This window comes from Neltuma alba, unplaced genomic scaffold (assembly GCF_004799145.2).
Source record: "Neltuma alba isolate B1F8T4 unplaced genomic scaffold, ASM479914v2 tig00006895_pilon, whole genome shotgun sequence".
NCBI lineage: Eukaryota > Viridiplantae > Streptophyta > Magnoliopsida > Fabales > Fabaceae > Neltuma > Neltuma alba.
Window position 1 is genome coordinate 1 of NW_021634612.1, and position 12,207 is coordinate 12,207.

Genomic DNA, 12,207 nt, shown 5'->3' on the forward strand with positions numbered 1-12,207 from the left:
AAGAAAGAGAAAGTGTGTATCATGATTCCAGTGCTGATCATGCAAAGAAACACCATGAAAAGGTGAAGGATTTGTTCTGCTTGTACATTGTTTAAATTGTGGATAAACATTACTAAGTCTTGAGTTCCCATGCCATTATGTTGCAAATTTATTCTTTCAATTAGCTTTATTAGATATCTTTTATTTTATTTTTTTTAAATCTAAATTTTAAGTTTCAGCTGATGACGATGTTAACCCTCAAAGTGTGATTTGGGCTCAAATTAAGGAGATTTATTCTATTCTATACCAGTGCTATACAAAAGGCTTTGCTTCGCTTACTATTATCAAATGTTGCAGAAATTTAGTTCCTTGCATAAATCTTTCTATTCTGTATGCTTACAGAAAAGGAAGCATGATGGAGATGAAGATCTTAACGATGCAAACAAACACAAAAAAAGCAAGGTAATGAAAGCTTTGTGTCGAATGGTTGTCATTGTTTATTTATATCTTTTTATTCCGTTTATATTTCTGCTTTCCGTTTTCTTGTAGCTGACCTTGTCCATTATTTAATGAACCTTTCTTCTGCAAAATAATTTTACTGCAGCATAAGAGCTCAAAAATTGATGAGTTGGGGGCAATAAAGGTAGCAGGATAAAATGGATACATACTGTAGTTCACTTTTTTCCTCAAATAGTTGTTGTCAGTTGTTAAAGTTTGGAGGGGTCTCTCAGTTGACATTGTGAAACTTAAGGTACTTCATTATAATTGCAAGATTTTATTCCATTTCTCTGCTGTCCGCATTGTTTAATCTTTCTTTAGAGTGGCCTTTTACTTTATTAAATGTTATGTGGTACATATTTAATTCTACCTTAGTCTTGCCTCTGGTAACCATGTTAATTGTTGGAAAAATTCTTACTGACTGGTACCTGATTCTTTGAGAAGAATGTGGGACAAGGGAATATTAATGTTGCTTCGAGGGTTTCACTAGGCTTTTCGCACTTAGCTCTTTTGGCTAAAACTAATAATAGGCTGTCATATTGGGTTAAATGGCCTGCAGAAAGTCAAACATCACTGCCCGAGTGTGCTGTAAGCATTTTTCTCTTTGGTTAAAAATCATTTTTCTTGTCACAATTTTTTGGTCTTGCTTCTCTTGTCTCGAGTGCTATCCCTTTTGGGGAACATTAGTGCTTTGTGGGTAGTCTTGGTTGATGCTATGTGTAATCTTCTCTGAGTACCAGCCCCTTGCAATTGCATCTGCTAGTTGGCTTCAGTCAATAGTAAAATATTGAGCCACTTCATTTACCTAAACTAAATATATTTTTTCAAAGTGCTCATCCTTAATTGGTCAATTTTCACAGTCAATATGATATTAGATGCTTTAGACTATTAAAAGCAAACCATTCCATAAAGAACAATACCTCTAACTACAAAATCTGAGCCATGCTTGTGCAACACTAGTAGTTGCCCAATTTGATAATGGGATCCTGGGAAGTTGCAGCAGTATCCTGCCAATCTTATGAACAATCCTGATGACTGCTGTTGGATGAGAAATTTCGCTCTTAGAAATAACAGTTGGTAAAAGAGCATTTGTTTTCAGATGCTGTAACAAATGATGAGATTTCATTTTACTTGTTTGATGGAGGAGAAATGATTTGGTGAGAAAGAAAAAAAGTAGTATGATGCAGCCTGAATCTCGTTAGAAGGCCTTTTTTTTTTTTTTAAAACCTTTTGGTGAAATAACCTCATCGGAGGAATATGGTATTATGAATTTGTAAAATTTATTATTATAGATATTACCATGATGTTTTAAACATGTGATTCCTTGTAGAATTAGTGAGCTCCGAAACTTTGGACTGTAGGTCATCTGAAACATTACATTTCTTGATGATTATAAGACCTCTTTTTAGCCTTCAGATACCAAAAGAGAGAAGGTAAACTTTTAGGAGGTTGATTCATAATTTTGGTCCTTTTGTAGTGAACATCTCTCTTTTGAAAGTTGAGATTCATGGGAGCTAACACTAATATTAAGAGCAATTTGATTTCACTTTGGGAACCACCAAAACCATGGTTTTAGTGTTTTCCAACATGAAACCAGACATATACTGATTGGTTCTCATATGAAGCTTTTCCAAATATCGGATCCTTGGATTTAACTTGGATGAACACTCCTAAGAGTTGTATTAATTAAATTTGTTCTTAAATATAGGTGATTCTTGGATTATTGTTGTCCTAGGGCTCCTTTCCTTCGCCTATGGGGGAGAGATTCAATTTTTGTTGCGCGTAATGAGATATATAACATCTCTTGATTACCAGGGTTGAAGCATGGCTGCATGGGTGGTGTGTCTTTCTTCAACCCCAATGTCTGCTTGCTTTATTTTCTTGCTGCAACATTAAATTGCAACAAAATGCTTCTGAATATTTAAATTACAAGGACTGGCAGGACTTGTTTATTATCATGGTGTTTCCTGCATGTTTAAGAGATTCTCATCATAGGCCGCATATTGAAATCCGTTAGGAAAAACCATTTTCTGATGTGAAAACCCTCGAGAGTCTTATGCATCGGAATTTTTATGTTCCAATTACTACAAGACCTATTTTAAGATATTTGAATAAAATAATTTTAAAAAAAAATTCAAAGAACTTTTATGCATTGTGCTGCCAAATAATGCTTGCTTCCTCCAGTACTTGTTAACGACTTTTGTAGACGCTAGATTAGGCTTTCTTAAAGTTTTTCCTCTAGAATTTGTTTATCTACTTGGTCACTGTTCTTCTCTTGTGTCTAATATGTAATGCTTACATAGTATTTCAATATCGTTTTGATCCTTATTAAAAAAAAAAAAAGCTTGTTTCCTTTATGACGCCTTGTAAAAATCTGTTTTTATGTTCAGTCTGGGGGGTGCTAGATTCTTGTATTTGTTTTATAGCATCACCAGATAGTTTCTCATTGATAAATATATGTGTGATGTCTTCCAATTTTATGCAGAGTAGCTAGTGAACTGTCAGTAAATATTATCATGAGGGTGAATTGGTCGAAGAAAAGGATACTGAGGTAAAATTTGCTGAGAATGAACCTTGTTGTATAATAACAACGATCTTATATATTAGTGCCAGTAATTTCCCAAACTCGGGTCCTTTCTGTTTTCCCAGTTTTGTGGCGCACTGGACATCTCAAAGTGAATGATGCGTTGTACTTTTTCCCCATCGTGATTTTTTAATTTTCTAGTTTACTCTTCCGTAAATAGTTTTTTTTTTTAATTTATTTATTTAGGGCTAGTTGCTTAGGATGATTGAACTAGGACTAACACCGCGAAGCGTGTATTTTGATTGCTCCTCCCATGCCCTGTATCTAACAGTAACAAGTCTGAAATTGATGACTGTATGGCTTTGCATCATGCAAACTAACTCTTCTCCAAGTTCTTTGTATATCTATTGGATTAAAATGTTATTTTGAAGTAAGGAATATTTTCAGCTTTAGATGGCCATTTAGGATTAGTTCAGTTCAGAGGCTTAAAAACAATATCCTTTTTTTTTCCGTGTATAATGTCATTAAGATTGGATATGATTTTGATAAGTTTCAGCATAGTATTGATGGTTAGAGGTACTCACGCTATAATTTTTTGTAACCATGATGGTGCCTTTCTACCAGCACAAGATTGCTTTTATGATTTGGAAGTAGCGAGTTTAATCCCTGCAACTTTTGCAGATAGTATCATCTGTACATATGTAAATGTAATGAAATAATTTTTTGTGCATATTCAGACTAGTATGTGTTCGCATTCTCTGTGAAGGTATAATGGGTGTTTTAGTTATGAACCAAAAAAATTGTATTATCAATGAAATACTCCAGCAAAAGCAAAGCTATGTATATTTTGTAAAATTGTACGGGGTTTGGGTCCTAACTTCCCCTGGGCCTCCTCAATGTAAGTTGCTTCTTTTGGGTCGTAGGGTGAAGCTGACCAACATCATGGAATGCGGGTTCTCTCTTAATAACTTGAAACAGAACAGTGTGTGCTTTGAAAACGTGAATGAGTTCAAAAAAGCCCAAGAAAGATTCCTATAATTTATTCTTCCCTAAACTAATTGGTGTCACGTGAAAATTAGTTTTTTTTTATAATGATTTTCCAAATCCCATTAGGTTTTTCAAAAAGGAATTAAAAGCTGCCAACGGTTTGAGTTTAATCAAAAGCTGATCCAACGGCATTCCCACATGGAAAACCGATGATTGACCCAAAAGAATACCAGAGATTAATTGTATTTATCTCATCTATGGGTCAAGTTTCAGTTTGATTTTTGGATAGCTAAGATAAGAGTGTGTGCGGGGAAAAGTGTACATGTGGATAGCGAACGTGGACATTAAATCGTTTAATCTTTGATATTATAATAATATGATATGTTACGTTCAGCTTTCTTTTATATTCATTCGACATAACTTAAAAGTAATTTTTTAATTGTGATTTACAGAATATAAAATAAGTATGAGATATGAGTTTTATTTCAATTTACGTAAAATGTGTTTATAAGTGTTTTTACCGCTATTTCAAGCAGGCTGTTAGTGTATTTGCATGTGGCTTCTCCTCCTTCAGAATCTGGGGCATACAAAGGATATTCTCTTCCTTGGTTGCTTTTTCTTTTTTTTGGGGAAGATTTTAGAGGCCCACCCTTTCCTTTTACAACCTTTCACTTTCCCTTTACTGAAACATGTTGGCTTTCCTCATTTATTACCGTTGCAATACTTCTTTTTGGGGCTTTGCCCGTTTGCTTCAAAGGATCACAAGGAATGTAATATTCCTCTGCTACTAAATATATGTGCTAATTAAATAGTTGGTTTTCATCTTAAATATAATATATTATTTTATTTTATTTCTCATATTTATTATTATTTTTAAATAAAATTATCTAACTTATGAATTGATATATAACATAGTTTAAAGATCACGTTGCATTTATTAGAATTAAGATATTAATTTGACCTTTTTACTTAATCTATTAAATTAGTCAAATTACTGTTACATTAAGGATCGGGAGAGTATAATGATAACCAAGTATTTATTTGGCATGCTATATTTCATAAAAAAATAAATATGAAAATATTAAATTGCAAATAATCATCGTTTTTCAATCTTGCATTATTTGAACAAATTGGAGTCAATTTTGGCAAATTCCATTATTATTTTGTGGATACAACGGAGCCAAATAAGTCACATTATTCTGAACTGAAAAACTCAAAATGATGGAAAATCTTTTTTTTTTTGTACAAGGAAAATCAATTATTTTTGTCCATTTCCTTTCTAGTGGACTCTAGCTTTCTCTGTCGTTTTACCTTTTCCCCCAACATCTGTGTCTTCTTTTATCTTGCCTTTGGAGATATCCAATAAAACCTTTTTTCTTTATGTTTTTTTAATAGAAAAGTGAAAAAAATTTTGTTCCTTTAATGAAAACATCTGCATCAAGCCTTTCGAGAGCAATTATTTCTGATGAAGAAATGTGAGAGCCAGTATGTCCCATGCAACATTATTTTATCAATAATAATTAAATTATGCATCTTCAAATCTCATCACTTGCCTTTTAATTATTCCAAATAAATTATCCATCTTGTGTCCAATAAATTATCTCCAAAACAGGTTTCACCTTCTTCTTCTTTTTTTTTTCCTGGAGCGAATGGAAAGGAATCCGCATGTCGTAATAAATTGGAAGAAAAAAAGAAAAACTAAAATCTCAAGAAAAAAAAATGTGATAATAAAAAAGTCTCATTAACAACTGAGCAATATGGACCCGTCGTCATTTTCTATATATTGGAACTTCTCATTACATGCTATTCACTTGTTATAAGATTTTTTAGTGATTATATTTCTTCTTTGGAACCTCATATTAATTTTTCCTATTAAATTTATAAGAGATCCACTATTCATTTATTGTGAATACATTTTATATTTTTGGACTTGGCATGAGTTTCACATAGAACAAATAGAAAAAGGGGAAGCAAGTTCATAAGGATGAATTCATTGGGGATGTTATGAGTTCAATAATAGTAAACTTGACAGATATATAATCTCATGTAATTGGGGAAAAAATTTATTTATTAGAACGAATTATTTGCAAGTCACAATCAGCATTAAAAGTTCTATTATACTCCTCCGGTCCTTAATATAAAACCCAATTGGTGAGTTGGTTTTAGTCCTAAATATAAGACCCATTTCTCATATTTATCAATTTTCTCTAAATTACCCCTATGGATACTCCTTCAACCATAATCAAGTAGAAGAGGAAAATGAGGTATTAAAAAAGATGATTATGGTATTTTAGAGAAAACGTGTCACATTTCTTATAATTAACTAACTTACCTAACTTCTTTAATCTAATCAAATTAGTTAAATGGGTCTTATATTAAGGACCGGAGGAGTAATTAGTTTGAAACTGTGGGACATGAATATTAATGTTGATATTAATTACAATGGCGACCTTGCCAGCACCAAAGCCAACTAATTATATGAGCATTAAAAGGGTTATTGCTATAAATAGAAAAATTTATTGGGAATGTCGATGTGATAATGTTCACCTGAAATTTACAAAAAGATTCAATTGAAAGTGAAAGATTACATTTATAATTATATATTTCTCTGATTTTTAGACTTCTTTTTCAGGTAGTTAAAGACAGTTATAAGTCCTTCAAAACGATCAAGTTTACAAAAATCTAATTGTTGCCCTTAGGCACTCCACAATTGGTTTGACTCGCAGTCTTTTTAATTAATTTTAAGCGGCATTTTTAAAATTTGGATCAGTCATTAAGTTATTATTTCCGGACCTATTTATCTATAAGAAGCAATTGATTTGATAAATAGGTTCGGAGGTAGTACTAATGAATCAAATTGGTAAAAATACTAGTTTACGAGTTATTATTATTTGATAACTTATTACACATATATATGACATTTATTTAATTTTTTTATTCCATACAATTAAATACACTCACGTATGCAAATATGTTAAAGTCAAGTTTGAGCCTGAAACCCCATCCAAACATAATAGGTGACGCTTTTATTAAGACAATTTGTCATTGACAAACATTTATTTAATAAACAATAAGCAAATACAAATGAACTTAATTAAAGATACATAGTTGTAAAAGTTGTTTGAAACCTTCCTAACCCATTTATTAGGCCATCCAGCCGTGTTGGAATTCAGTTCCTTGGCTTCTAAGGTTAATCTACTTTGAATAATTACACCTAATTTAGACCTACAATATTTAAATTTAACATAATAATGCCAGATATTAAATAATTGTAGTGAAAAAAGATAAATCATTATTCAAAGATCATACAACTAAATTTAGAATCTAATAATTAATGGATCTCTCTGATTTGATGATGAATCTAATAATAACTGCTAGTTTTTTTTTTCCGGTTGAATATCTTAGATGTTGGCTTTTTATTTAAAAAAAAAAAAAAAGACAGACCTCTTGGATCCCAAGTTGTACTTTGCCTTATCACTTCACTGATTTTAGGGCAATTGCCTTGTGAACTTTTGTTACATTAAGGCATCAATGTCCTATGCATAAAGCGTGATGAAAAGAAGTCATAATTAAAGCAACTAAAATCACGGATATATAGTGTAATAGAGGAAATTAAGCATCGAAGTCATTATTATAAGTGGGTCAGGCTAGCTAGCTAGTGTTTTGTTTTTTTTGTTTTCACCCCATAAACCAATCCAATAATTTCAAAGGGTAAATTCCTTGGCAAGTAACATCATCACAATCATTTTGATCCCCAAAAAAAACTCATAATAATTATGATGGGAATCTCAGTGGATTATCTCACACAATACTGTGTGGGGTTGTTAACTTGTTATGACTTGCAAAAAGATTAACAGGTTTTGCTTTTTAAATGTGCTGTTATTTTATTTTAATCTGTATATAAAATTTCACAATGTCTTTGATATGCTCCATTTGATTCAAAATCTAAGCATCAAATAACTGCCTTACTTAATTCAAAAAATTAATTAAAATTAGTTAAAGATAATAAATACATAAATATTGCTGTAAGATACACCTGAATTTGCTCCTAACGTAACATTGGTTTAAAGTAGTTTGAGAAATTAAATTTACAAATTACTATTTATTAAGGAGCTCTTTAAATTTATCATTTATATAACACAAATTTACCAGTCAAACAATGAGTATTCACCAATTATAATCGCGTTAATAATATCTCCCTTTGCACATCCTCAAGATGGGTACGTATGGAATTGGTCCATTCCAATGCCACTTAATTTCCATGAAAGCTTCCATTGGATTGAGGAAGAAATATTATTGTAAATAATGGCATAAAGTATGCAAAGCCAGAATTGTCCCTGCAAGTAAAAAGAAAAATTTATTAAATATTTTATCATTAATGATAATTTGGACAATTGTTATCCAATTGTAGTAATGCAAAAACATTTATATTTTTATTTGAAACATATTAAATGAGATTTTAATTAAGTAGGACATCACACCACTTGAATATCATCCACCTCAAGTGATTTTCCTATATTCGGTGTTTCGTTTGCCCCAAAAATTGAGATTTTAGGTAAGACACTTCGGTTCATTCCATTCCAAGAACTTAACCCTGGAAAAGAATTTTGGAGATCCTTATTAATCATAAATGGGAATACAAAAGGCTTAGTTGAAATCTTTTTAACTAAATCTTCTGGGCAAAAGAGGAAAATCCTTTTCTTTCTTATCCAAGTTAAATCCCTTTTCTTCTCCTCCCAACTTCCGAGGATGTGTATGTGAGAGAGAATTTAGAAGAGACAAGGAAAGGGAGAGAGGAGAAAAGTTAAGAAATGATTAAATACTCTTGTCTGGAAAATCCTTAACCAATAGACTTAGTATTGGCACTTAGATAGGTTCCTTGAGTATCCACTAAAACCCTTTCAAAAAATCTATAGTATGAAGAAACTAGTCACTACTACTGGTGATGAATACATTAGGCTCAACCAAAAAGAAAGATTATTATGTCTCCTTTGAACGAATGTCTCTAAGGTGTGATGTGAGGAACATAAAACTACTTCCTTCGGTCATTAATATAAAATCCATTTTGTAATACAAATAGCACTACCAAATGAGTTTTATATTAAGGACACAAAGATTATTAAGAAAAAAAATAACGGCCTTTGATTTGATTCCATGTATGTTTTTTGGCATCTATATATATGATACACTTTTGATTTCGAATTGTTCATCATATTGAATTTGGATTTGGATGATTCGATTTATAGAATAAAAATAAATTATCTAGATTATTGTTTCAAACGTATATATACCCTACGCATTTTGAAGAAAATATGCAAACAATCCATTCGGGGAGAAAAAGTGAATTTCTTAGTCCAGTTTAAAAATAATATTACAATATTCTCATATACTGGATTGATAGAAAACTCCAAAACCAAGAGTTAGGTTTGAAAAACAATTAAAGTGTACCTTCCTTTCCTCACAACGAATACTCCCAAACTAGCATTTACGTTGGAATAAAATTAAAGCTCTACTCTTTCCATGGGCCCTTCACTATTTAGCTACCACCCAAACATGTCTCCTTCCTTTTTAACTTTGTGATTTCTAGTGCTTTTGCATGTGGATCTGGATCTTGTATCATCACTTTCTCTACACCAACATATATATACATATATATATATATATATATATATATAGACACTACACACACACTCTTCTTGTTGTTGCTTTTTCGTGTTTGAAGATTGTAGGGCCTACATAATACACAACTCCTCTTGTATTTGTGCTATAAAGGCAAAAGGAATGGTGTTTTAAATTTTCTTAACCAGAGAATGGTGTTGTAAATTTAATAACGAAAAATAATTTAATTTAATTTAATACAATGCAATGTTTATTTATAGCTAAAGAAGAGTTGCGTCTGTTGAATATAATTGCACCTAGTTAAATTGATGAGATCAGATTTTATTGTTGAAAATTGAGTTCTCCACTGAAAATCGATTGTGTCAAATCAAAATCGATTTCTTCACATATTGAATTTGCTTTTTCATTTTATATTTTTAACGAGCTTTGGTTATGATCTTTATATTTTAGTAAGTTTTGATTTGGATTCCTATGCTTTTAATAATGAGTTTGGTTTTTGTCTATATACTTAATATTAACGAAGTTAATTAACACCATCCAACTCAAATCCAAATCCCTACAAAACTGTAAGAACTAACGTCTTGGACGGCATAGAGTATAGGGAGAAAAAATAACAAAAGCAAATTATGAGAACTAAAACCAAAAACTCATTTTTTTTAATATAATAACCAAAAGTATGATCAACCCTTAATTTATTATATATTTCTAATTAATTTAAAAATACATACATATATTCTTACAAAAAAAATCAAGTAATAATTAATAAGTAGAAGTCTGTTATCATTATTGTCACAGTATACAAACAAAAGCAGTAGACAAATTAAGTTATAAAACAACAACAACAGTAATATATAATAGTAATAGTAATAGTAATAGCTGTAGCAACAATATCTACAAAGAAAAGAAAATGCAAGTTGAAATATGAAAAGAAACAAAGTAGAAAAAAGTACAGTTTGATCCTCGTAATGGAGTCACTTATATATTACGCAAAATTTGTCTTAAGATTTGGGAATATATGTGTGTGTGGACACTAACACACTTGCAGAGCAAGCAAGAAAATAACAACCTACGTGCTACCTCTACATATATAGAATCCAATGGTGAACTCTTGTCTTTTATTTGCTTCTTCTTCATGCAATTATTAATCCAATATATATATATATATATGGTTGATGATTTGGTCTTCTGTTTCTGCCTGCATGTGACAAGTTATAAAGAAAGCCAGCGTTTATATGATTAGCATGCTTAATGTTGTATCCAACGGTCAATATGTTCATTATATATATATATATATATATATATTATATAAAAAACCATAATGCAATGTTGAAGAGTCAAGACATTACTTGTCCCCTTTCTTATCTGTCAAATATGCTTTCACTTTTAATCTCCCATGTCCCTGCTACAACATTAATCTTGCTCTTTACCATTGTTAATTGTCTTCTTCTTTCTCATCTCATATGTACTTTTAATTATTTTTATTATAAGGTTTAGATGCAAATTTGTTTCAAAATATTTCACATAGGAATTGTGAGTATCTGAAAGTTCTTGGTGGATTTGATCCAACAAATTAAAGAAATTTTGAATACACATAGCTCTTATATGTAAACTTCTAGGATAGAATTAGACTTTAACCTTTTATTATATATTTTTTATCATTCAATAAATAAGAAATATCATATATTTGGTTAAATTAGGATATTTAATTGAGAGAAATATCATTATATTTTGTTAAAAAATTTTGACTAATCATACATTTTTTTGCTACTTTTCTTTTGGATGTTGCTCTCTTGGTTTAAGAAGAATTCACTATTTTACCTCATTTTCTATATATAGTCTATTTGAAAGAAATTATTTATTATTATCATATTTGAATTGTGAGTAGTCAATTATCACAAGCATGAAGCATCATCTCATCCATGAATAATTCATCATATATCTTTCTCGATTCCATCAAGTGCAATTCAAAGTGCATACGACACACCGTTTCTTCTGCTTCTGGTTGGATTCTGACTTTCTCTTTGTCGTTTACTTTTGTTTCCCTTCCTTTCCATCTTTCCCTGCAATTCGAAGTTATCCTCAAAAGCTTTGAAAATTTCAATCACGCAATAATTATATCTTACCCTTCTAATTCCAAACTATATGCTTTTCGTCCTATAGTTATTCTTGTTCCTCAGATCTGCATATTAATAAGAAAACTTATTCTAGTCCAAATGAGATCCCCAAAAAAAATAAATAAAAAATCACATGTTCACACATATTAATTATTTGGACAGTGATTCAGTGAAGATTAAATGCAGGAAGTGGAAAATTCTTTAATTAATTATATGTGGTCCTCCCATTCAGTTGATGGTGATGTTCATTTTTTTTTATGTATTATTATAAGCCAGTAAGTATCATTTAATTTTATCAGATATATTTTTTTTAATACATTAAAAATATTTTATTTGCATGAATTATTAATATATCACATTGGGAGTGCACATGGGGTAAGCCAAGTGGACCTCCATGACTTTAGAGAAAGTGCGGGGTGACCGGCCAAACATGTCCATATGGGAAACGATGGTGATGTTTCGTTGCAGAATTTCGGCACATCCCAG

General features: G+C 30.9%; 1 long non-coding RNA gene across 2 annotated transcripts; it reads left to right on the forward strand.

Annotated features, from left to right (window-relative positions):
- Window positions 1–9: 9 nt before the first annotated feature.
- On the forward strand, window positions 10–3,009 carry LOC114751390 (uncharacterized). Of its 2 annotated transcripts, none has more exons than XR_003740739.1 (4): window positions 10–62; window positions 382–441; window positions 584–730; window positions 2,963–3,009. It is a non-coding gene; the product is annotated as an uncharacterized LOC114751390 (long non-coding RNA). The 2 variants fall into 2 exon arrangements; XR_003740740.1 differs by having other exon boundaries at window positions 2,968–3,009.
- Window positions 3,010–12,207: the final 9,198 nt, after the last annotated feature.